The sequence below is a fragment of the Phyllostomus discolor genome, chromosome 4 (assembly GCF_004126475.2).
Source record: "Phyllostomus discolor isolate MPI-MPIP mPhyDis1 chromosome 4, mPhyDis1.pri.v3, whole genome shotgun sequence".
Classification (NCBI taxonomy): Eukaryota; Metazoa; Chordata; class Mammalia; order Chiroptera; family Phyllostomidae; genus Phyllostomus; species Phyllostomus discolor.
In genome coordinates this window covers 183,043,590-183,071,145 of record NC_040906.2, presented here as the reverse complement: position 1 = coordinate 183,071,145, position 27,556 = coordinate 183,043,590, and the positions used below count along the sequence as shown (strand labels likewise).

General features: G+C 42.4%; 1 protein-coding gene across 1 annotated transcript in view; it reads right to left on the bottom strand.

Moving 5' to 3' along the window:
• Positions 1-17,706, bottom strand: part of TMEM200A (transmembrane protein 200A) — a 69,757-nt gene extending 52,051 nt beyond the window's left edge. The window contains exon 1 of the mRNA XM_028509415.2: positions 16,859-17,706. The gene's annotated coding sequence lies outside the window, so the exon portion shown is untranslated. The remainder of the gene's footprint in view (positions 1-16,858) is intronic.
• Positions 17,707-27,556: the final 9,850 nt, after the last annotated feature.

Genomic DNA, 27,556 nt, shown 5'->3' with positions numbered 1-27,556 from the left:
AGTTAACATCCTCGCTTGATAAGACCAACTTCGCAGTCAAGGTGACTCTACTGTACCCAATGCTACAGGTGCCTATGAACCCTTCAGAGCTGCTGCCCTAATTCAATCTAATTCAGCAACTCGCTAACCACGGACAGGAGTCGTGAGCACAGTGGAGCCCACACCCAACCCTGAGGAGCTCACACAATTCACCAGGTGAGAGAGTTTGCATCTGGTCTGGAGTCACGAGGGGGCCAGTGCAGGTACCTTGGATAGCCCAGCCTCAGAAGAATGACTCCACAGAAGAAACGTAGTAACAGAAACTTGGCAGACTCATCAGCAGACAGGTTCCTGCTTAGTGCAGCTGCCTTGCCCCCTCCCCCAAAAGATGGGGAGAAAATTTCCCTGGGCAGGTGAAGAAGGGCTACTTCTTAGAGAGCTGCAGCCTTTCTCCAGACCCCTATCCACAGGTGTCCCGAAGGCGACCGCTCAAGGTCACATCTTAGAGCCAGAGTGTGCTCTTTCTTGCAGTACTGCCTGCACTGACACCGCTAGCGGAAAACAACAACAGAAAACCCTCCTTCCAACCTCCATTCAACTCTTTTCACTGCTCCAAGGGAGACGTTAGGTCCACTTTCACGACTTACATTCCTGGTATCAGATTGAGACAGAAGCTGCGAGAATCACTCTCAGTGCATCAGGCTTAATTGCTGGCATGGGCAAAGCACTGAGAAAGGGCTGGGAGGTACAGTCAACCCTCCCAGGAGAGGCAGGAGAAAACTGGACAGAAGAGGTGGATCTAGAAAAACGCAGAGTGCTTCCCCTAGGAAGGATTTCAGCATAGATAACAGGCAGAGGTAACAGCTGTTTCACCCAGCAGGGCACGGGTGCAAAGGGCGCCCGGGGGTGAATGAGAGAAGGGAGCAGGAGAGAAGTGAACACACAGGGCAGTGTCCAGTTTGTGCCACCCACTGTGCGGATCCTTCACTGACATGACCTTTTGCAACCCTCAATGACCCTTCTAAGGCAGTCAGGTTGTCCCCGCTGAGGATGAGTGAGCCCAGCAGGGTTAAGTAATGTGACCAGGCTGGCGTAGCTTTTAGGTGGTAAAGCTCAAATTCCCCAGTGATTTTCAAACTACCCCTGGTAATGGGACTCTCTGTCAAACAAAATCTCACTTAAGTCATAAATAGCCCACAGAATCAAAAGTTGACTATATATGTTTTAAAATATCTTTGAAGAAGAGCCACGTCAGCGAGGCGGCCAGATGGCAGCGGGTTCTGGCGAGCATCGTGCTAACTCCCAAAGGGCTGACAGTCCAGGAGAGTTTTCACTTCACACTTTTCGGCCGTAACTTAAGAAGGTCCTATGGCCATAATAAAAGCACTATTAAGTACTCTGATAACTTCTTTTGGTAAATGAAGTTACCACTGAATCGTAATGATTAAATATAATAAGAAACTATAGAAAAGTAAAAGGCTAAACCAGAAGATTAGAGAAAATGTCAAGTGAATGTAGCTAATCACCTCTAATTTGACAATACTTCACATGAGAATGATTGTCTGTTTCTGAGCGTTAGTTCCCTGTACTACTAGCAGCTCTCCAGCGTGTCTCTCTCTGCAGGCAAACGGAAACAAAGATGCGATTCTCCCTCCGGGGCCATCACAGACCACCCTCAGTAACAGGTGTTTTTCTCTGTGATTTTAATGAGCTGAAATGGATTTTGTGATCAGAGCCAGGGTAATCCTCTGAGTCTTCTGATAGCTGCTCAAGCACTCCCCTTTTAAATTACATACTTCCCTTGTAGTGTCCAGGAAAAGCAAACAGCCTAGAACTCTATTTGTGGTTTTTAAAAACATCTGTCACAAAGATGATATGTGACCCAGTAATGCTCTAAAATAAACATATAAGACAAGCCCTAGGCATGTTATGCAGAGTGCGGTGACAAAGTTAACAATACTGTATTGTATATTTGAAAGTTGGTAAGACAGTAGATCTTAACAGTTCCCACTACAAAAAGAAATTAATTATTCTTTTTTTTTTTAAGATTTTATTTATTTATTTTTTAGGGAGGGGAGGGAGGGAGATAGAGACAGAGAGAGAGATAGAGAGAAACATCAATGTGCGGTTGCTGGGGATTATGGCCTGCAACCCAGGAATGTACCCTGGCTGGGAATCGAACCTGGGACACTTTGGTTCCCAGCCCGCGCTCAGTCCACTGAGCTATGCCAGCCAGGGCTCAAAAATAAATTAATTATTCTGGTGATGGGTGTTAATTAGATTTATTGGGGTAATCATTTTGCAATATACACATAATATATCAAATCACCATGTTGTACATCTGAAACTAATATAGTGTTATATATCATTATGTCTCATTTTAAAAAGTATATTCAAATGCTTTAAAATATATAAAGACCTACTAAATTGTAAGGCAGCAATAGAATTGATAGTAAAAATAGATTAGTAATCAGCATGATACAACTGACCTTCAGATATGCTATTGTTGTTATTTTTTTGTGAAAGTATGACTGGTATATCTAGTCTGTCCTTATGCAGTGTCAACAACTATGACATGAAATTAAAAAAAACTTTCAGCTAGTTTCTAATCTCATTGCACCCAAAAGTTGGAAGGCTATAGACAACATCAGAGTTTCACTGGTGGATGGAATTGAAAAAAGAAATGGAACCCAAATCTTCAGAAAGGGCTCACTGAGGAGCATGTGCCAAACTTCACTGCTAATGTCATGTACACCTCTCACAAATGACACCCCACCCTGGCTCCTCTCCCATTTCCAGGGCTGCTATGTCTCCACAGGCTTCCATAACCACCCATAAATGTGGAAATCCCCAAAGTGGGCGCCTAAGTCACCTTCTCTGCTCAGTCTCTGTTCTCTCCCCAGCTTTATCACCAACTACATGCTAATGACTCTCAAATTTATGTCTCCATTCCAAATTTCTCATCAGAGCTCCAGACCCATCTGTGGAAATGTCTACTTGCTCTTTGCCTTGGGATGTCTCACAGGCACCTCTCTCTGATGTAGCACGTCCAAACCTGAACTCATGAATGGAACTTGAGTATAGTCTTCCACCATCCACGTACTTGCTCATGCTAAAATCCTGGCATGTCCTCAGCCACAATTTCGCATGTGCTGTCAGTTACCAAAGTCTGCTGATGCTGCTTTACAAACCTCTTCACTGTCTCTCCTCTCCATCTTCAGTGCCGCCACCCAAGCCCAAGCCCTGTTTTCTTTTCTCTCATGCATTCTTGCCTCCTCCAACTCCTTCACCATGAAACTGCTGGAGCTCTGTGTGAATGTAGGTCAGCTCCTGGCCTTCCTGTTTTTTCCAAAGCCTGCACTTTGGATCAAGTGTCAGACCCTCCCCATTTCACTCACAGCACTACGTGGTGGACTGTTGCCCAGCTTATAACCTGTCCTTCTACCCTCTCTCCCCTGCTCACTATGATCCAATAACAGGGCTTTCTTTCTGCTCCTCACAAAACACAAACTCTTTCCCTTTTCAACCCGCCTGCATGGATTTCTCTCTCTGGCACGCATCTTCTCCAGACAAGCTCCTCTGGTTTCTGATCTCATCTTACATTTCCTGGGGAAGCATTCACTAACCCTATGACTCACAGCCCTCTCTCTTAGCAACCTGTATGCTTTTGTGGCACTAATTACACCCATTACTCATGATGTAATTGTTTTTGCCCCTACTATCAGAGTATAAGCTCCCTCTCCAACCCATTCACAGCATTTTCCCCAGCATCACACACACCCAGTGCCTACATCATAGTAAGTGCTCCATGAGTATCTTCTGACCAAAAAAATGCTGATGTTTAAGGAGGTTTTCTGGAAATGCACCAAGTCTTTGACCCCAGCAGCCCTGGTTCTTATTAGTAGCTCATTTCAACCCGAATTTCCCAGGTTTTCTTTTCCTTATTGGATGTGTTTCGCTGTAATTATTCAAGGGCCCAGATCAGGTGGTGAAAAGCCTGATTTTAATCCTGTACCTGCATTTAGTATTTGGTAAATGGGCTTTAGAAAAAGAAAACTGCTTCTCGGGCTTCATATTTCCCACTATTGGATGAAAAAGCCTCCTCTCAGCTCACATGCTCTGAATCTGTGAATGCACCCTGTTTCAAAATCACAACAAAATTTTGTTCACACCCAAAGTAAAACAACTCCCATTGGCTTTGGAATTCTCTGGGCTATGCTTGCTTCAAGGTCTATATCAATGTCATTTTTATTTGATTACACGGCTTCTGAGAACCCTGAATTAAGTTCAGGCCCATCAAGCAGGTGATGAATACAGACACACAGGCCTCCACTCACTGCCTGTTTCCTTCTGAGACTAGTAATGACCTTGAGGATGCAGCCCAGCAAAGCTCTCACTGTCAGTTAGGATCCCAGCGGATGCTTCCCCTGTTCCTCAGAATAAAGTCCAAAGTTCTCTATGAACCCTTGCTTTATTTGAATCACCTTGGCCCTTTGCTATTCAAACATTCCAAGCCAACTCCTACCTCACCTGCTGACTCCTCTAGGCCGTTGCTCTTCCTATTCCTGCTGCCTGATACTGTCCTCCCCAGGCATTCTAACGATTCTTACCTTCCCTTCACTCACGTCTCTGTGCAATGTCCAACTTCACCAGAGGAGCTTCTGAGACTATACCCCACTACTTCCCAACCCATTTGCTCTCTGTCCCTGAGCCCAGCTTCATTTTTCTTATTGTTTGTCACAAAAAATTAATATGTGCATTGCTTGTCTCCTCCAACTGGTACGTAGAGAAACTTTGGATAGAAACAACGTTTATCATAAGGAGAGAAACTTCGTTTTGTTTCCTGTTATACACGTATATCCAGTGCCTAAAATACTACATAGTAGGTACTCAGAAAATATTTTTTGAATGAATAAAGGAATGAATGAATGAGTGATGATCTACAAGAAATGAAAAAGGAAGTAGGATTGAGAATCTTCCCATCCAATGCTGCAAGAGTAAATGAAGGCCAGGGAGAAGGCTGGGAAGAGCAGCTTAGTCCCTGGACCACAAAGCAGGAGAGCCACGAGATAGCCCTCCAACCCCCATTCCTTCCAGGAGGCTGAAGAAGGCAGGGCTGGGCTTGTGGCGTGGCAGGTGGGGTTGAGTCCCCCAACACCTACAATGAACAGTGGGCCTCTGGTAGCTGGGGCGGGAGAGCAGGGACTCCCCAGTAGAAATGAGAATGAGGACACACTCATTCTTATGGCCTTGTTACCTGGACATGGATAGCGTGTGCTTTTTCATCTTTGTCTTCCTTTTGCAATGGCTCTTAGAACTCACTTAACCACATTCTGAATATGAAGCTCTTGTGAATTAATCCATGATTTCACTCAATACCATCCCCTTTCCCTAAACTCAGAATCAGGGAGGCTTATAGATTATCTTACTTCAAAACTCTCAGCTTTGCTCTAACCCTGCAGGTGTTGGCAGAAGATTCCTGAATAGATATTAGTTCAAAGGTTGGGAAACTCACAAAATAAATAAGGAATCTCTACATATGCCAAGTAAAGTGTGATAAGACTAACTGATGATAAGGAAAGCTTGATCTAACAGATGGATTTTCCAGAACGTTCTCCCTACGTTGAGGAGGTGGGGGTGGGGAGAAACATAAAAATAATTATAGCTGTGTATTTTAATTTTCAATATTTCAATTTTTAACACTTTGAATATAATCTTAAAATATTATTAATATCAGAATACAGTTAACATTTTACCTAAGTTTTTTCAAAAAATTATTTGGTCTTTTCATGAAAACACTGTTTAAATGTGATTTTATATGCTAGAGTGATTTTTTTCCCTGACATTATAGAAGATTCAATATAATTAATTCAACAAACATTTACTGAATGTATAGAATATACAATTCAAAAATATATGGTTCGCCCTGGCTGGTGTGGCTCAGTGGATTGAGCGCTGGCTTGAGAATCAAATGGTCGCTGGATTGATTCCCAGTCTAGGACACACGCCTGGCTTGCGGGCCAGGTCCCTAGTGAGGTGTGCAAGAGGCAACCACACATGGATGTTTCTTTCCCTCACCTACTCCCTCCATTCCCCTCTCTAAAAATAAATAAATAAATAAAATCTTTTTTAGAAAAGTAAAAATATATGCTTCACAAAATAAAAATCTTTGCCGTGAACTAAGGTATTTACATCCTACCGAGAAGACAGTATTTATAATACTGTTTCTTATTTTTATTTATATTAAAAAACCCTTTGAAGGTGGATACACTGTTTATGGAAGGACTCTGGTCACACATGACACACGGCACATTTTGAGCACAACTACACAGGGAGTGACAAACATGAATATTGCTTCTGCCCCCACCCCCAGGGCTATCATCACAGTGAAGAGGTACCACTTTCCATTCCTGACCTGGGCTCCTTTTCTAGTAAGTGACCTCACCTGTCACACTCCGAAAGGAAAGCCTGCTAATGGCTTCCCACTGCAACGGAGAATGAAGCCTACCCCCTTCCCACCCAAATAGGCAAGGCTGGCCCCTGATTATTTTAAAGGCCTTAGTTCCAGAGCCTCAAACACAACCAGCCCCTCCGCAGCCACTGACTGGAGGAGCCCAGGCGGTCTGCCACATCAGGTTCCTTCACTCTCCTCTTAGCCCTTCCCACCCCCGAAATGCACTCACTCCTTTGCCGCCCATCCTCCCGGCTATAATGTATGTGCACCACCACCTGTGTCTGGCTCCCCACCCTGCTCTGAGCTGCAGGCTCCAAACATGTACTAAATCAATTATTAACTAGTGCACCTCCCACAGGAGTTGTGTTTTCTATTTCGCGCATGTTATGAGAACTTTTACATGTCTTATTAGAAAGCAAATAATAGATGGATAGGTCATGCTTTTCTACATGGTTTTCTATATTATCATTGTGTACAATGTGCCTCACATCTTACAGTTAATTAGTGTCATTTAATAGCAACTGTTGAGAGACTCTCACTAAATAATGATTTGGTGAACAAATGAATGAAAACCATTTTGTTCCAAATTACCGACTGAGGTCCATAAAAGAAAATAGAGTCATAATGGCATAATATTCTCCTTCAACTTTTCGAAGAACACCAAAATTATTTCCATTTTAGTTGTGAATTACTTTTGTAGGAGAATAGCATTTGTGGAAAATTAAAACTGGCACTCAAAATCCACCTCCCATTGACCGCTAGGGCAAGTTTACTAGTTCCCTTGTAGTCTCAAGTAATGTTTTCACAGCACAACAAAACTCTTTCGCAGTTTAAATGACATTCAAGTTCCTCCAGCTTGTGGAATGAGTCAAAGTGCATCACTGGGAAAACTAGATCCTATGATGTGGTGCTCTTCTTTGGAAAAGGGAAGGCAATCACAAGGTTCAAATTCAAGATCTTCAGCGTGCGGTGAGGGAATCAGTGAACGATGGAGGAGAGGTTCCCCAGTGGGGTCAGGGGAGGGAAGGCGGGGAATCCCAACTGTTCTCACATCAAACATCAGAACACATCTTACCACATGTGTTACCTGCCGGCACAGCCTGGTCCCGGGCCACCCTCTGGGGACACACGCAGGAATAAAACAGACACGGGTCTGCCCTTACTTGGGTCACAGCCCACCGCACAGCGTAGGGACCACGCGCACAGCAGTCACGGCTTTCCGGGACTGCAAGGACCTGGCCGCCCAGCTGCAGACGTGGGGCCAGCAGAGGGCTGGCTCCGCAGAGCGGGGCTCCTGTCCTGCATCATTTTTCTATATTTAACAATATTTCATTCAAATTCGAAAGTTCAGCACAAGTCCCTTGCAGATTCTCGGCACTATGGTCCGCCGAGTGCCCGCCCAGAACGTGCATATCATTGGCTCTGAGATGCATTGATCTTCTCTCTGTTGCGGCCCCGTCTGCAGTCAAGAACACTTGTAAATACGTTTTTAATTGAGTGGTTCATAACAATCTTTTACCGGTATACATTCTAAAAGGCAATTTTTGGTAACAAAGGAACAAAATCAGTTGAGAGCATAAACTGTTACTTGTTTTGAAGTGATAGCTTTTTTCAAAAAAAAAAAAAAAAAAAGAATCCTCACCCTAGGACATGTTTATTGATGTTTTAAAGATTTAACTTTTTGTTTTTGGAGAGAGGGGGAGGGAGCAGAAAGAGATGAAGAGAACCATCAATGCATGGTTGCCTCTCACACGACCCTCACCACGGCCACGGCCCACAACCCAGACATGTGCCCTCACTAGGAATTGAACCCTTTGGTTCACAGGCAGGCACTCAATCCACTGAGCCACCCCAGCCAGGGCATGTTCACTGATTGTGAATCTAACTTGTAACCTTTTTGGTGTGTAGGACAACGCTCCAACCAACCGAGCTACCCAACCATGGTGTAGTACATTTTTTTTTTAATTTTAAAAACAAACCCCTAGTGCATAGTGAAGGGGTATTTCTGTGTACTGTTAATCACAAATTCCCCTATTCTACAAACCAGTTTTGCATTAAACCATCAAGTACCTTAAGACATTCATTACCTTTGACCCGGGAATTACCCTTCCCATGGATCTTGTTCATTACAGAAGTAATCAGAAATCTGTAGAGTTCATCAAAGTGCCATTTATAATAACATATTTGGAAACAGCCTGAAGGTCCAATTTTGAAGGAATGACTAATAAATTGTGGTGTATCCATACAATCAAATATTATACAGACATTAATAAAGCTTGCCTGGAAGTTGGAAAATATTTAGGACATGAAGTTAAGCAAACAGAGTAGGTTGTAATATGTTATTGACTATGGAAAAATTCATTAAAAATAAAAGGAAAGAAAAATGCCAAAATGCTATGGTTGCCTTTGGGTCATTGGATTATAGGAAAATATTCTCCTTGATATTTTATACTTAATATATTTTCCAAAGTTTTTATTGGGAGCATGTACTGCTTTCATGACTAGAAATAATAAAATCACTTCAGAAACGCTAACTCTACAATATTACAAATACTTGCACATGTACATTCCCTGAGTGAAAATTTGTGCCTCTCCTATGCCAAAATCAGTACTGAGATATTTTTTTTTGATTCACCCTGAATTTCAGCCCAAAGATATTGATTCTCAAAAAGGAACAGCAGCTGGCAACCTATCAGCACCTCTGTGATTAGCTCGTTATCTGCGAAAGAGCCTGCTCCTGCTCAGCATTACTTTTATTCCGAGAGACCTTCGCATTCTTTACCTATTCTGTTACCTCTACCGGCTTCATTTCAATGTACGGCGATCATTGGTTTATATCTGGCTCTTCCATTAGATTATGAGACTCCTGAGATTGCTGTCATCCTGACATCCCCAGAATCTAACACAGCACCGGGTAAACAGTGGCCATGTAATAAATCCTGTTAAATCAGTTATTAGAGTAGAGGGGTAAACAACCATGCATGAGACTTTTAAAACAGCACAACTTGGAATAACATGATTTTTAGAGTTGGGAGGATCTTTAAAGGGTAATCAAGATTATAGTACTATCTAGCATTATCTAAAAAATCACTTCAACAGAGTCCTATTGTAATGGAAATCTTGGTTGGTGCATGGAATGTGATATACTCTAGAGTATCATTTCCAGTTTTTGAAAGAGCAGGGTAGCTCCTGACACCTGAGAGCTGGCCTTGCACCCACAGCTACAACCTGATGTCCCCCTGTTAGACAGAAATGGTACCACAGAACAGCCACACCAGACAAGGATGCTTCATGACCATCACGGATCAGGACAGAAACAAGACCACCGGTACTCATATCTGAACACAAACAAAAACACAAACACTATCCAGCCCCAAAATGACCAATGTCTCCCTAATCTGGCTACTGAGAGCCTGATGCTTCTTTGCCAATTATAGTGTTAGCTTCTCTGGCCTTGCCTCCTTTTAGGTAAGATTAAGTAAGAAACAAAATCATAGGATTATCCCTGCTCCAATCCAGAGCAAAGCCCTGCTTCTTTAATCTCTCTCCCAAAGCACTTAACACAGCCCAAATGCCATAATAACTAATTTCTAACACCCTCTTACTGAGATGCCCCACTTTTCCCTATAGTGTATATTCTCACTCACCACAATAAGCAGCAAACCCTATTTTACTACATGTAATTTCCTGGTGGTATCTGGCTGGAGAGCACTGATAAGTTCTTTTCTTATTGTTTTTTTTTTTCATTTATTTTTATTGCATTTTTTCATTACCATTTATTTCCCTTAAACACCCTCCTACCCCAATCAGCACACTGTCGCCAAGTTCTCAGTCCCACCTGGAATGCTCTCCTTTCATCTCTCTGCCCACGTGTATTCAGCAGAACTCTCCTCCTCCTCCTGGAAACCTTCCAGGTTTCCGATGGCTCCATTTCTTTTAGTCTCCATAACACTTACATTCAGCTGCTACTGTTATGTTTGTATTTCATAATGTTAGCTAGTACTATAGTCTTGATTAGTCTCTAAAGGATCCTTCCAACTCTAAAAATCATATTATTCCATTGTGTTGTTTTAAAAGTCTCATGCATGGTTGCTTACCTCCCCAAATAGGCTATGAGTTCTCACAAATGCCTCAAATATGGTTTTTCATATATCTTCTCATTCCCCTTCCTCTTATCTCATATAAACACAGTCCACTACACATAGTGAAGACCCACCTCCAGTCATACATCTAAGAAGATACAAATTTGACCTTGCATTTGTTGGGGAATGATACAATGGTGTTCCATTAGTAAATAGTTTCATTTAGACCTTTATAACACATTCAGTGTGTGTTAGTGCTTCTCTTTCTTCTTCTCCTCCCTCCCTCACTTTCTCTTTCTTTCTCCCTCTCCCTCTCTTATTTATCATGTGTACCCGTACATATAAAGGTAAATCCAGGCCATGGCAGCTGGCAGAGGTCCCTGCTCTTCAACTGAAATCAGCAAGTAAAATTAAGTCGTCCAAACATCTGACTTGCTGACGTATGGATCCTACATAATGACAGAGATCTTGTATTGAGGCAGAAAACAATGTACCAGATTATTAGGTTTTCTGCCAATGCCGGATATAACCCTGCCAGACCATTGTCTTCAGATGACCTGCTTTCATCTCTTATATCCAGATGTCCGACCGTTAGCTCATGGTCTCCCTGTACAAACATATGCCCCTGCTGCCTTCCCCACTTCTATGGCCCAATTTGAAACTGACCTTGCCCTGCGAGGACCAGGATGACTCCCTGAAGACCCAGGAAGAGGTCTAGATTCAGACGGAGCTGCGTATCCATGACCGCTTGGTCATCTTCTGGTCTAGCTCCAGAAGCCTGAGCAAGTAACAACCGCTCTAAGCCCCCACCATTTCCTGGGTTTAAAAAAAAACAGCCCTAATAATTCCCCTCCTAGGTCTCTCATGAAGATTTAGTGAGATTATGTATGTAAGGTGCATGGAAAATACTCTAATTGCTAGCTATTTTTTCTTTACAGGGACTGACTACTAACAGAACCCAGTCTCCCCAGGAGGAGTCAGTCGCCCATTCCATATTCTTAGTGACTTACACTAGGATGAAAATGTGACGTCAGAGCAGATGGTAGAGTTCTTGTTGTCAGATCAACAATTAAGCCCTAGTTGTTCTACAGAACTGCCCACCTGTTCCTGAAACCACTCCCATCCACTTCCCTTGCTACATCCCAGACCCCACACCAAGAATCTATTTTAACTTGGCATTCCTGTCCAGTTTGCCTCTGAGCATGGCTGCTCTGCACCTTCACCCTGATAACCTCTATCCCGCCCTCTCTGTCTGAACTGAACTTCTGGCATTTTGGTTGCCTATTAGAAGGCACAGCACGGCACCTGTCCCTCAATTGGCCTGCCACCCTGTATTCTGACCTTCGGCATGAGAGGTCATGTTGCACAGGGTCTTAAAGCACAGCTTTTTGTTTCAGACCTCCAGGATTTGAGTCTTAGCTCCACCATTTAATGACCACATAACCTTGAGAAAGTTCCTTACCTCCCTAACTTTCAGTTTTCTCACCTTAGAGGACTATTATGAGGTCTAACATAATGAATGTAGTAGCATGGGATCTAGTCTGTTAGGTAGGTCTTCAATAAAAGTGAGTGCTACACATATAAAGGTTTTGTCCCTAGGACTCCTGGTGGCCACAGGCCTCTTTTCTACACAGTCTGGTTGCTGTGAACCTGCCCACAATACACAGCCATTTCACCTACTGGCCCCGCCCATCTACTTGGTCTAGTCCCTCTTAATCCAGTTCATCACAAAAATGCTCCTGTTCATACAGATGCTCCTTCATCCTGACATACAACCTCACCAGACTTTCATAATGTTGTCCACATATACCAGTGTTCTAATTTGGGACCTATACCCTAAGTGATAACCCTCATCTGAGCCTGCTGCTTCCCCTCTGCCCATCTCCCGCAAACCCAATGAATGTATATAAACAATAGTTCTGTGTCCATCACTTCACTTCCCTGCTCAGACTTTCACTGATGTATAATGCTTGAAGTAGGAGCCTCCGATCTCATGATCTCTAAGTGACCAGGGCTTCCGGAAATGAAATTCCTAAGCTGGAAATAAGGTACAAAGTGTTTGCTAAAAGTACACAGATATAGATAAATGGTGGGTTCCTCATGCAATACTATTCTGTGAACTGCAGTCCTTTTGGCAACGTCAAGACATAAGGGGCATTATTTCGTCACCAGGCTTTGCCTTGGCTGGGAGGAAGGTCTCATTTCTGGAATTTGCATGGCATTTGAGTTGTCTCCCTGTGCAAATTTGATATCACAATGCAGGTGACTGTCCCAAATAAGGAGTGGGCAACTCTCTTTAACAGCCACAGTCCGTTGTTTTTGATTGACCACATCATTAACTTGGGAGAACCACACCTCAATGTGACTGGACAGAACTGTCCGTCATGGTGCTCCTAATAGTCTCCTCCACTCCACCCCACCACTAGCATCACATACACAGTGTTGGACACATGGCCCAGTCTAAGGCTACCATGGTACCCCTCTCTGATGGGCACAGAGACTCATTTAATGACATCAAAGCAGGGCCAATCCAAGTGCTTCCAGGAGATTTCTGCAAATGGGAACTAGAAGTAACAGGACCTCTTATTTCTTATGGATCTAACGCCCAGAGATGCAGGCCTGGAACCATTGACAATCATCTTTCTTGGCACGTGGAAAAGGGCCTCAGAATGAAACTCACCCAGAAGAGGAGCTGAGAAGCAGGGAAAGAAAGAACACTGACAAAATTGTGTGTTTCTGGCATTCAGTTCTGACTGAAGCAAAGTCCACCTTTGGACTTTCCAGTCACGTGAGCCAATAAATCTTCCTCTTTGCTTAACCTAGTTAACTCTCACATGTATAACCAGATGAATCCTGACCAACTCTCTTCCACAGGAACACAGAGTGGGGTGGTGGGTGAGGGGCTTGTCCCCCTTGATACACCTAATGCTTTGAGCAGACGAAGAGGACACTGCAGGAAGGAAGTTCTGTGACTTCTGTGTAATTTCACCTCCAGCAACAAAGTTTTCAAAGCATAACCTGTTACTGGAACATATCCCATTAATGCACAACACAATGGCCCCAAAATCCACACCTTTATATGAGTATTTCCCTTTACCAGTTGCACTGAAAGCTCTTGGAAGAGTCTTATCAATGACTCTGTAATAATCAAATCCCCAGAATTCCTGCTGGGGAAGGAGAGGGAGGTGAGCTGACAGGCGGCACAGACAGGAGTCATCAGACTAAACTTCAACAGCGATCAGAATTCAAGAGATTTCAAGTCTCTATTTCATAGCTGGAGACCCTTCCCTTCCAGAATGTAACCTAAATTTTTACTCAGAAGTTTGAACCTCCACTAAAATCTGAAGCCAACCTTATCGCTCTCTCCCATTTCCACAAGCTTTCCAAAGCATGTCCTATTTAGCTTCTCTTATCTCTACAAATTCTGCAGAAAGGCAACGGAGCTTGCTCCTCCGAGCTACTGTGCAGCATTAGTCCTGGTTTCATCACCTTTCCGCTCTACTTGCTTCTTGGGTTGTGAAAATCACTTGCCATTACTTGTGAAAACTCACTGAAAACCATGAAGTACTAAGCGAAGGCTGGTATTTATATTTACTTGACTGTGCATTGTGAACACAGACGGGCCAGATGCCCCAGGCCAGATCTCCTTACCTCCTACTATCACCACAACACCCATTCCCTGTGTCCTCTCCCCACCCTAGCTCTACTAAGGGCACCAACACCTCTCCACTCCATTCAGATTTCTCCCTCTCTTTAATTCCCCTAGGACTGTCAAGCAGTATTTTAAAAAGAGGACGGAAAGATCACAGTCCAAAAGCTTTGATCTGTCAATGATGGCGAAGTCTCAGAAAGGCCGAGGAATGTATTCAGGGTCACATGATCAGTGGCTTGGCCAGGACAACAACTTGGTTTTTCTAATTCCCCTTCCAATGCCTTTGGCAACCCCTAATGCTCGAGGACCACCCCAGGACCCTAGTGACCGGGGCACATTTTCCTGTCCCCTTTTCAGCAGTCTGTAAGCTCCCATAGGAGTAGCTACCTTGCCTTGCAGCAGGGAGCCTGACCCTACAAGTGTTCATCTGTGCTTTCTCAGTGCTGGGTACATGTCACACCTCTGCAGACAAAACAGACCTTAAGTCCTGAAATGGGCACACTTGATAAAACTGCAATTCAGACATTCTTCACTAAAATAAAAGGGTCATATCACTGCAGATTTGTTTCGTCTCCACACAAGTTCCTATTCCAATTGTGTGTCCCTTGACGAAGACTTCCCATGCTGTCTCCTATTTAAAGAGAGTAACATTAAATGAAATTTATTTTTAAACTACCTCCTCTTTTAAACTCTGCATTCTATTAGAAAAGCAATACGCATTGCCATGAGGACATACTTTATCATCTACTTATTTAGTTTCAGAAATACAAAATGTGACATCTGCTTTTATCTTTCTTCTTCCCGGTTTCCCTAAGCTAAAGGTGAATTTCTTTTCCTTTAAGAGAAGAGTCAGTGTGAGAATGAGAACATTTAAACAAACAATTTGGATTTACTCCCCCTATACATCAGTAGTTGCCTTTCTCTGCCCAACAAGCTGTTGTCAAAATGTGGAAAGTACACCAGTCCAGCTACCACAGTCGAACTCTTGGTGCATTCAAAATCTTCACTAAAAGTGTCTCCAAGTTAAAATAACAAGTATAGTCACCCTTCTTCACAATGATCTTTCCTTCAGAACCCGTTCTGACTACGGGTATCTTCGGGACACTACATGCATTTACCTGGACCTGACACAGAAGCAACAGGTAAAACCTCCCTGTGCCAACTGCCTGGAAATTGCACACAGAGCCGCCCCACGCCACAACTCTCTCTCACCGAGCTTCCCCAGCCTGGGATACAAAGCTATATATATAACCAGGGTTACACATTACAGCTAAATCATCTCACAGTTATGGGCTCTCTATTTAGGACTTCCTTAGAGAAAATCATTCCTAACACCTCAGAATATATTTTTAAGAGTAAAAAAAAGATGGGAGTAAAGGACAGAAAACTGTACTTGAACAACGTTTAAAATAAAATTTTAAAATAGAGTAAAAAAACCCCATAACATTAAATTGCTAAAGCATTTAACTATATTTCCACATAGTGGAAATATTTAGTTTAAAATGACACTTTCTCTTCATGTAAGCTGTTTGAAAAGCATAAAACTACGAGCCAGTGCTTCTGTATGGGTGGGTAAACAGTAGCAGAAAAATAGAGTAAGATTTAAGAAGATTCAAAATTTAGCCTACTTTTCACAAAACGGTTCTATATTCTAGTATCAATAGCCAAATACTAAACTGAAGGTCATTTTGCGTAGTAAGTGTTACCGCAACGCAAGGCATGACAAACCATCAAAGTCAACAGCTGTTACTGTACACCAGACCTTGGTTTGACTGCAAAACCAAAAGTTTAATATTCTTACTCAAAAAGTAAGAACAGTTGTTGACTCTTGAAATGTTTTCAATATATACAACTGCCCACACTACTCCTGAAGGTCTTTGGAAGAAAAAGCAAGGTAGGTAAGAGACACTAGTTCAGGATACTTATTTCTTACATACACCAGACTATGGTGTTCCGCGGTTGACTACAATCAGTAAATTACATAGATGTGAAGCATATGACTTTCTGACATTACCAACGCCTGGTACTGAACAATGAATTGTTGTTGTTTTTTTTTGTCACAAATACACACACACAATTTTCAGTGTAAACCTAAGGGCAGAAAACACACAGTAGAGAGCTTACAACCACCCAATATGAAATGCTGGCTTGGACAATTAATTATAGCAAAAGAATGATTAATGAGGCAAATCTTGCAAACCCTCAGCCCTTTCTCTTAAGGACAGACTGTACAGGGAGAAGAGTAATGCTGAGTTTGGCAAATAATGCTTCGCCTCTCCATTTTGCCTATGTAGATACTACCACTGACAGAAAATGCTTTAGGAGCCCCTGAGCACACTTTGCTCCTGCCAGGGACTACTATAAATTAACGCTGTGAACATCTTTACAGAGAAAGCTGACTCTGGAACGGAAACAAAGGAGGGTGTAGCTTGGAGAAACCCAGCCAGGCGCGCCAAGGCTCCGGGCTCTCGGAGACTGCTCCGCAGGGCTGGTCTTGCGCTCCAGGGACCGGGGAATCTAGAGCTGAGGATGGTGGACTTAGTTTATTTCCCAAACTTCAGGAGACAGTGTTTACCCTAACTCTGGAAGCTGAAGCAAGGGGAAGGGGGCGGTGAAGATACGCCTTGGTTCGGCTGCTGCGGTTGCCCACCCATCTCCCCACCCCGACAGCACCCTTTCCTTCCCCCTCACCTGTCCTGAGCGCGGGGACTTGGAGGTACAGTCGCTTCTCCGGGCTCTCACCCCAAGAGCTGTTGGGACGTCTGGCGCCTCCGGAGGCTAGCGAGGGAGGCGGCGTTGGGGTCGGGGGCATCAGCAGAAATCTCGGCAGCCGCAGGCAGCCGCTGTCTTCCTCCCCATCCCGGCGGGGCTCGGGCAGCGGATGCCGCGCGGCCACCGGGGGCGGATGAGTCAGGCAAGGGGGCGGGTGGCGAGGGGTGCAGGACCGTGGTGGGGGGACGGGGACGTCCCTACTCCCGCACCCTCGGATCAGCCTCAGCCTCTGAGGGGAGGGCGCTCAGCTGCCTGGGACTCCCACTAGTCGGGGGCCCTCTGGCCGCCGCCATAGGGAGCAAGGAATCCCAGCGCGCCTGCCCTTGGTGGTCAGCAGGCGGGGCGCGCTGGGCCGGGGTCAGGGACTCGCAGCTCTGGCGTCGCAGCCGCCAAGAAAGACAAAAGAGGCCGTGGGACTGGGAAGGGAAAAGTTTTCCGCTCGGCTCCAGACGGATCCCAACGAAACCTCCCGCCCTAAGTGCCTAAGAGGCCGGTGGGGGGCTGTGTATGGGTTCGAGGCTGGCTTCCAGGAGCGTAGCCGTAGCCGCACGACAGCTGCCCGGAGCCAATCTCGCCACCGCCCACGACCCGTGGGAACTCCCGGCCGTGTCCCGCCTCCTAGTGATCCGTGCAGGCAGGATCTGTTCTTCCCCACTCCAGGACGCTCACCGCCCCCCGCCCCCGACCCGCGCCCCAGCCGCAAAGTTGCACTTCTAGAGCCAGGATCACCCAGACCAGACCTATATTTGGAAATAAAATACTCGCTTGCAGGAGGTTTTCTCGGGGCTGGAAGGCCGGAGGATGGAAAGGGACACACCCACCGCAGGGCGCGCCCTTTCTGGGGTGGAACCCCGGGCAGCAGAGCGGGAGATCTCGACCCGCCAGTCCCCAGGGCAGTGGCACAGTCCCGGCGGAATCCGGTTTTCTGGTAGCAGGCGCCTCGCTTCCACGCCCCTCGGAGTCTTTCTTATCAGACGCCGCCGGGCGGGCCGGGGTCCCCCTGGCGGGCTGCGCGGGCGCTGCGCGAGCGGAGCCACACCGGCTCCTAGCGACACCGCAAACTCCCGCACGGTCCACGCTGCTCTGGAACGCCCGAAGGATAAACCCGGAGTCTGGCCCGGAAAGGGGCTCTGGGAAAGCGGCAGGGACAAGGAGGATGAAGTGGATCGTTGAGAGCTACGAAGAACAGTACTGAGGTTCAACTCCAAACACCAAAGCCAACGAGAAATACTACTCCTCCTTCCCCCCAAACATTCAGTGAGCGGAGGCTGTGCCTTATTCACAGGGTAAACCGGTATGACAGTTACCTCCAAGTGGGCAGAGGCAGAAGTGATGATTGCAAGTCAATTCAGCAAATAAAGTTTCATGTAAAACTGGAATGCCGGCTATTCCAACCACAGCCCAGAGCACGTCAGAGCACAAGGGCTCCCAGGTCCCAGCGCTTGGGAGTGGCGTGTGCCCGTGTGTCTCCTGAATGTATTTTAGGTGATGGCCTAGAGCAGCTATTTGCAACTGATGTGCCATAAGAACTTTTTAAAATGTACGATACCTGACTCTTTAGTCAGGGACGCTGACTTCTTTTCCCTTACATTGTCAAATAATTTTTTTTTAAAAAATGACGACAGCCAACACGATAGCCGTCCAGTGTAAATGATTCATATTTTTTTTGTCGCAGAATTTTAGTAATTAGTTCATGTGTGTCTCTAGATGAAAAATGTTGACAATCGCTAGACCCGAAGGCAAGTATACCATTCTGGTGCAGTGCATTGTGTATTCCGATGTGTGGTCTGCTGAACTCCTTTTTCAAGAGGAGTTTGTTTCTGGAGACAGAAAATGGGTGAGTGGGAGGGGGACGGGGGGAGGGGCAGGGGAAGAGAGAAAATTCCATGCAAAACTTTCCACATAAAAAAAAAAATCTTGGAAATTTGGTAAGAGGCTGTAGAAATGGATTGCTTGTGGTACAATCTTTCTATCTTGACTACCAATACTTGGAGATTTGACACTTTTAGTAAAAACTTCACAATCAAAATGTTTTTTTAACGAACTAAAGGGGTTGGGAGGGATGTGGAGAGTGAGTCATGGCTATAAAGCATCTGTAGTTTTATTTTTACCTCACCTGCATATAGTACATTTTAGCCCACAGCCACCTGCTCACTCTGTTAGGTTTTCTTACACATTTGTCCAAGCACCCCATTAAAGGTGTGTGATTCTACCAGGCCTTGCTTCTAGTTGCAACCTCTATATTTTATAAAGAAATACCTTGAAGTCACCTTTTCTACAAAGCTCCTGGCAGTGGACACCTCCAGGTTAGGGTCACTAGCTTCCGAGGGAATAATGAGGAACAGGCTCAGAGTGTCCTTAGAAATCATTAAGTAAGACATCTTATCTAAGACAAGCAGTGAAATTTTAAAACGGTCATCTAACCATCTTAGACATTGAATAATTGAGCCTTCCTCAAAGAGAGACTGATGACAGAGTTAGCACATGCTAGTGGCCACAGATATTGATGATTCCTCATTTCTGAACTTACTTAAATTTCAATGATTCAGCCCTAAAAGAAGTAGCAGAAAGGTGAACTACATACATAAGACCACCAAAAGGGAATTATTTACATTTATTTTAAAAATAATGACTATCAGCCTCAGAAAACACTAGGGTAACATGTCTTCTAAATGGAGGATTATCTACAGTTCAGTAGACCTAGCAACTCCTGAGATATTAGTTACAAATTCTTCCCCGGCATCGAATGCTCAAGACAAACTCAGGGAAATTACTTAATCTCTGCTAATGGCTAGTACCTCTTCATCTGAGAAAATCCCAGTGAATATACCATGCCAGTAATAAATTTTGAACATAGCCCCATACGCACTTTTAAAGTAATGGATGGGACCTCTTACCATCAAGCGGCACTGTACTTCACACATAATACTTTTTGCGTATCCTTCTGAGATGTATAAATTTCCATTAGAACAAGCCCATCTTATAAGAGTGCATAGTGGAAGAGAGCACTCCTCCCTGAGATTCAGGCTCAATTACCTACTTACAGAGGGACTTCCAACCTTATTTCTTCCATCCCTTAAGTCAGAACTAAGTACCCATTGCAAGGTATTTTTGTGCAAACTGAATGAAATAATACATGTAAGACTCTTTACCTGTGACATAGCTCCTTAGCATGTAGACACACACACACACACACACACTTATTTTAATTCTATTAACATAGTAAAAAAAACATAAGGCTCTTCTCTAGAATCAAGAATTAATTTGAGAAAAATGTTGAAATAGGAAGATCAACATTTTCACTCTTGGTACAATACAAATGTAAACCTAATGGATAGCAACAAAATTTTAATGAATTAATTTTGAACATACAGTGGAATGCAAAACAGTAGGTATTCTTAAGTAGATCATGTAACAAGGCTAGGGAAGGGCCTATTAGAAAATTTATGTGAAATTATACCCATTTTCTTTTGCCATAAGTGTAGCCCATAGCATGTCCAGGCTTGAGAATGAGGTCTTCAACCAGAAAACAAAAATATCTTCAAAGGGAAAGAAGTTGAATTGTTTTCCAAACTGTTATCTGAATTATTTTGCTCCAGCTGTGAAATAGATTGATAGTCCTAAAGTCCCAGTGGCATTGCTGCTGGCAGCCATAGTTGCCGTATCAAAGTAGGGTGTAAATGAAAACAATGTCCACCCAGGAAAATGACCTGTCTGATCCTATCCTTTAGAATTTGGTGGAATAAATAGAGAGAAAAAGGGGAGCAGAAACACATTTTAAAATATTAAAATCATTTTTACTCTGATTTTGATTAGCACTTTGACATATTTTAAATTTTTCTCTCTTATTATGTACAATTGACCAAAGAGTTCAGTAGATTTAGCAGCAAAAGGATGTTGCTAATTTCTGTTTGTCAAATGTGCAAGTTAGAGTGCTAGCCTTCTCAAGTAAATATTTTATAATACTGAGGCTGGTAATATTACTTAAATATTTTATGAATTCTGTATTAACTTCCTTACTTGATAATAAACTTGATTAAATTCTTTTTTACCCGAGGAGCACTGGCAGCATACCTTTTAAAAATGCAAAAGGGGCAGCCTCTGCCCTCTCTGAAGCCCCAGTTCTCTTCTCCAGACAGATTTGCACCTATATGAAGGGGAGGATCACCAGAGAGCTGATAGAAATCCAAGAAGTAACTTTAAAAAAATTTATCTATGTGTTCTGTTACCATAATCCAACCACAGAAGATATTAAGAAATTTGAAAGTAATGTCAGAGAAGGTGATGGTGGTAGCGCACCTGGTCCGCTGTCCGTGGTGCTGAATTGGTCATTGGGCTTTAGCTCTTGTTTAGTAGAATCGTGGTCTCTGGATGGGCAACATTGCCATCACTGGGGAGTTGTTAGAATAGCAGGATCTCAGGCCTCGGCCCAGACCTGTACCACACTCTGCAATTAACAGCATCCTCATATGACTTGTCTGCTTGTTAAAATTTGAGAAGTGCTGCACTAGGACGCAGTTCATGTTGCCTTGCAACTTTCCTGGTGCTCTACTTGTATCACCCCTCATATTAGCTCCCTCTGGAGGCACAGGCCCAATGTTGCCTTTTTAGCTACATTTAATTTGCTGATGGCAGTGTGCTGTTCATAGCATAGCCTTTGAATCAAACAACTAGGGTAAAATCTCAACTTGTACTGACCACTCTGAGCTTCACTGTCCTCATCCATAAATGTCAATATTATTATATATCTTTATAATGCAGTACTGTTTTATAGATTCAGTGATCATAAAACAGTATTTGTAAAGCACTTAACCTGACACATAGCAGATGTTCAATATATCTCTCAACCACTGTGTGAGTGTTACATCCTCTACCAAGGAGAGGTGCCCTCTCAACCTAACACTTAAAAGAATTTAATCTCCAATTATGTGCTCAATCTAGTCAACAGTACATTCACATTAAATTAGTTAATACAATAAAAACTTAAAATCCACCAAATCTTCAGTTTGGTGTTGTGAAGTAAAAAAAGATAAGGTCTTTCTTTAAAATTATATTAGCTCTTTTTTTCATTAAGTTAGAACTAGGCGATGTAGTATTTTGAACTGTAAAATGTGCATAAATATCTGGATGCATGCCTTCTACTACCAAGAGAAATCTATACACATGTACAGCTGACTGTAAACAATAATTATTTACACTTAGGTAGGGACCCTAATTAAGCCTCAATGTTGGTAAAATACAATACAGTTTAAGTTGTGCTTTTGAGGAGCCCTGGCAATACTATTCCACATATTTATTTTATATTTTAGGACATAATGAAATATTGATACCTTCACTTTTCCATAGAAACATCAAATTCAATCATCTGTTCTATTACAATAGTCATTTAATGCATTTATTTAAAGCCATGGTGAAATTTATATTGATTTTAGAGAAAGAGAGGTAGGAAGAGAGAGACAGAAAGAGGGGTGAGAGAGAGAAACATCAATTTTTGTTCCACTTATTTAGTAATTCATTGGCTGATTCTTATGTGTGCCCTGACTGGGGATTGAACTGGCAACCTCGGCTAATCAAGTCAATGCTCCAACCAGTTGAGCTATCTGACCAGAGCTGACACTAGAATCATTGCTCATTATACCACAGCTGACCTGGAAACACTTGTTTCTTTAAGGGAATGAGCTATAATGAACTTGAATAAGTCAAATTTTCTTTCAAGCACTACATTCAGTTTTTAAAGTTCCTGGAAAATAATCTTAAAATATCATATATGTCATTTCTTTTAGCTCCCTCATTTTTTTTATGAACATGAGTTAAGTGCCTGTCTCAGCATCATATAACTACAGAGTGCTAAGGCCATGAGTAGAATACAGATGCCCCTATTCCTAGTTCAGTGCTCATTCAACACTCATAAAATATGACTCAAAGTAGGCTGATTTAAAGCCCCTAGGTGATTGTTTGAGAGATTTTTGCATATCCCTGGAAGTATTTCCATTTCTCCAACCTTACCACTTCTACACACCTAAGGAAACAGTCTTATGGTAAAAATAAGAGAAGAACTTCAATTTTAGAGTGCTCATTCATTAATTCAGAAAGCATTCACATAATATATTGTATTGCATTCACTTAAGGCCATATAAAAATGAGACAGCCAGAGCAACTTTTCCTCATATTTATTGTGGTCTGGAGTGTTTGGTACTTTTACAAGCATATAACTAGAGAATGAAAAGTGCCCTGATAGGAGAAAAAATGGTGATATTAAGTAGGCATCACTAAAAGTCTTTGGGGATCTATACTTCAAAGGGGATTTCAAAAACATGGAGACACAAGATCTTCTTTAAAAAACAAGGAGGCTTCAAAAAGGTGAGCAAATGGAATTCAGAGAGAGAGAAAGAGAGAAGAGTGTGTGTGCGTGTGTGTGTGTGTGTGTGTGTGCGTGTGTGTGATTTTCAGAGGAGAGAATAGTGGTACATTCAGAGGAGTGTAGGTAAAGCCAGTACAGGGAGAGTATGGAATTAGGAGCTTTAAAAACAAGATTGGAGAGAGAAGTGAGGATCAGCTCACCTAAGGCCTTGCATTCCAGGTTAACAGTTTAGGCTTGCCCTGGCCATGTGGCTCAGTTGGTTGGAGTATTGTCTAATGCACCAAAAGGTTATGGGTTCAATTCTCAGTCAGGGAACATACCTAGGTTGTAGGTTCAGTCATCACTTAGGCACATACAGGAGGCAACTGATCCAATCACTGTTTCTCTCTCACCTCTCTCTCTCCCCCTATTTCTTTCTCTCTCTCTAAAATCAATAATGATACCCAAACAAATAGTAAAGTTAGTCAAGTCAGTATTTTCAAAATAATTCCATAGAGTCCTAATCATCTAACTTAGCTATTTTGTTTTACCTAGGGATGGCCAAAAAAAATTTGCAGGTTTGTTATACTTCAGATACAAAAAGAAGCCTTACATGCCATTTTTTAATGTAATCTTAAAAATGACTCAAGTGGGAAAAATATCACAATTCATGTCAAAACAAAGAAACTCAGAAAATAAGTATTTTTATTTACAGTTTCTAGCACTGGTATTTAATAAGCAGAGCAATACCCTGCCTTTTCCATTAGTTCTCTTCTGCTAAATGAGAAGTCTAAGAGTTCGTTGGCTGTTCTCACCACAGCCTAATTCTGCGCCCTCAAAAACATCAGACACATTCAAGAGTTAAATTTCAGGTATATATGAGAACAATGGATTGCAGTATTGTTCTTACTGCAACAGAAATATAGCAGAACTACATTTCAGTAACAAAAATATCATAGCAAAACCTCACACGATACTTACTATGAAGTAGGCACTTCTCTAAGCATTTTTATCTATTAATTCTTCACAATAATCTAAAGTACCAATCTCCTCTCATTCTACAGTGGAAACAACTGAGAACTTGAGAGATTAAGTGACTTACATAAATTAGTGAGTGGGGGACCTGGGTTTATGAGCACATGCAGTCTGATGTCAAAGTGTGGTTCTCAGAATCTAAGTTAGCTGTCTTTTGGTGAAAACTGGAAATCACCTCTGTGCTCATCAATAGGAGAATAACTAAATTATGTTGTGTTAATACAGTGGAACATCACACTACATTAAACAGAAAATATCTATGTCCAGTGATATGGGTAAATGTCAAAGAGACACTGTTAAGTGAGAAAAGAAGTTGTAGACTATCTTGTACAGTGTGAACCCATCTTTGTTAAAAAGTCCATGTGTATGTGGGGGTCTAAGGTACAGAAGTATATGTACTAAAGTATTAACAGAGGTTGTTACCATTAGAGGATGCAATTAAAGGATGAGGAAATTCTTTTAATTTTTATTTTATACTATTTTGTTCTTTTTAATGTTTTATAGTGACATTGTATCTCTTTTATAATGAACATTTTTAAAATAACAACAATTACAACTATTAACACTTTATTCTCATCTGTAACTGTAGACCTAACAACAGGGTGGATCTTACTAATAAATGACAGATTAAGGAAGTTCACCATATTTTTAGAGCTTTTCTCCAAACTTGACATATACACACTACAACAAATATAAAAACCGTATTTCACTTTATAATTCATCAGTTAAAGTACAAAATTTCTGAAATCTTTACTGAGACCTGCAATCTGAATTGAAAGCTTCCTGAACTTTCATTGTATCTAAAAAAAAAAAGTTCTAAGACATCTACTGGCAAATGCAATCAATTAGCACCTCCATTGTATTTTCTTCTTTGAGCTATGTGAAAGAATGACTAACTTCAAAATGTGGGAAACAGCAAGATAATGGTTGCTTGATTTTTTTCTTGATGTGTCACTAGCAAAAGCATTGTCTACTTATACTCTTCTACCTCTATGGAAGAACACAACTTTTGCCATATTATATTTCTTTAACAATGATAAAAGAGATAGAAAGTGATATATTATTGCTATTGAGAAATTAAGCCTATTAATTAACCATATCACTAATTTATCATTTTTTTCCAACTAAAATAAATCCCTAATTCTCAAACTCTTGTTAAAGCAGTTTTTTCTTCCTGTCAACTTCCTCATTAATTATTTAAACAAAACTTTTGACATGCAAACAAAAAAATTGGACAATGGTGCTTTCACAGCCAAGCACACTCATGAACTACACCCTTTTACAGTGTTTTGTAAAAGTCTAAGTGTAAAAGCAGGTGTTCTTTCACAGAATGATCAATTACCCTATCGAGGATCTGAAATTTCTTTTTTTAACTTTGAGAGAGAAGATACAAATTAGAATGTTGGAGTTCAGAGAGTTCAGCTTGCCCAAGATCCAGCCCCTAATAAATGTCAGGGCTAAGGGAAGAACATGGATCTCTTGTCTTGCTGCCTAATACTTTTCTGTGCAAAAATACTATCTTCTGGAAAATGGTCGCAGTAAGAATACAGGTCATTGGCCACAAGCAAATCAAGAGATTAGTGTGAGACATTATACTGATGTGGAATCAGCAATATTGCTGGATGACTGAATGAGGATATTTTGTATTAAAATGAAAAGACGAACTCTAAGAGAATTTTGAAAATCACATGGATTTTTACAGACAAAACACAATATAACAAAAAAGATCTTCACTCCCATCTAATGATTTGACTTATGCCCCCAGATCATGGCATAGTAAATATAAAGGTAAAAGGCTATTTTCCTCAACAAAGGGAATACTTTGATGAAAGTATAAATCACTTAGAAAACAAGAAGCCCATCAACACTGAGATGAGTCAATCAGGTTAGAGAATATATGAAATATGAATAATTACTGTGCATCAGTGGGTATCTGGATTATCCCCTTATCTCTTCCCTATAGTTTTGACAGGTGAGTAGTTCCCCCAGAGGAAAGTGAACCTACTAGATAGAGGAAAAGGCAAAGGATTCAGGGCCAAGCACATAGATGAACTCCACCCTTGGGGGTGGGGGGAAGAAAATGAGGAAGGCTGTTGGGGTCTCTGGTACCATCTTCTGGAAGGTCAGAAACTATAAACTTGTGACAACACTATTCATTCCTTTATTCAATGTGTTTTTATGAGTTCCTACTACTAGTGCCAGGCCCTGTTCTCCATCTCCACCTTTAACAACTTGGATCCCAAAAGGGGAGGAAATCATTACATGCAAAATACTGTGTCAGAAAGTAATAAGTGCTATGATGACAACAAAGCAGGGAAGGGAGCTAGAGTGTGATTCTGAGGTCGGTGTGGATCTACAGGGGTGCCAGGGTAGTCCTCTGTAGGAACTGATGCTTGAGCAGATAATTCAATGGGATAAGGCAGGGAGGGGGCTTGGGAATATCTACAGTGGGAGCAGAGCAGGCTGAGGGAGTAACATATGCAGAAAGACTGAGGTAGAACATTCTGGGCACGTTTCGGTACCAGCCTGAAGGCCAGTATGGTAGGACAGATGAGAGAGAGTGGGCGGTAAATAAGTGAGGAGGAGGAGCCAGGGGCCCGGCCTTCCAGGGCCTGTAAGACCCAAGTGCTCATTCTAGGTATGATGGGAAATCAGGGACGAGTTTAAGACAGTGAAGTGATCTACATTTTACACAACCTGATTTTACATCACCAAGACTCTGAGAATTTAGGAAGATTTTCAAACTATAGTAGCAGCTTAACAACAACAACAAAGAACAGAAATAGACTGCATCTCTGGAAGCCTGTGGTAAGAAAATGGGATAGATGGGAGAAGCGTCAAATGAAGAAGACACAGCAGAAACTTAACTGGCATAAATCTTTTGTGGTTTCTCCAAATATTCAGCACCCCATGCTGCTCCATACCTTGTATGAGGTGTTTTCTAAGGGCCACCAGGATGAAGTTGTCATGCTTCTTCTCACAGCCCTTCTGTTGTTGTCCACTTGCTTCTGACCCCTCTGGCTCATGCTACTCCTTCCTCCACATCTGTCATATCATCTGTCCTTCTAGGGACAGGTGCTTGAGCTGTCCCATCGAAGGAGTCTCCTTTCATTCCCTGGTGAGCTCAGCATTTCTCTTTCCAAACATGGAATTCATCAACATTAACAATATCAAGTGATGACAAGCTTTCTCCACTAGAGAAGAGGTTATGCCTTTTCACAGTTTTTCAGTGTCTTTGAAAC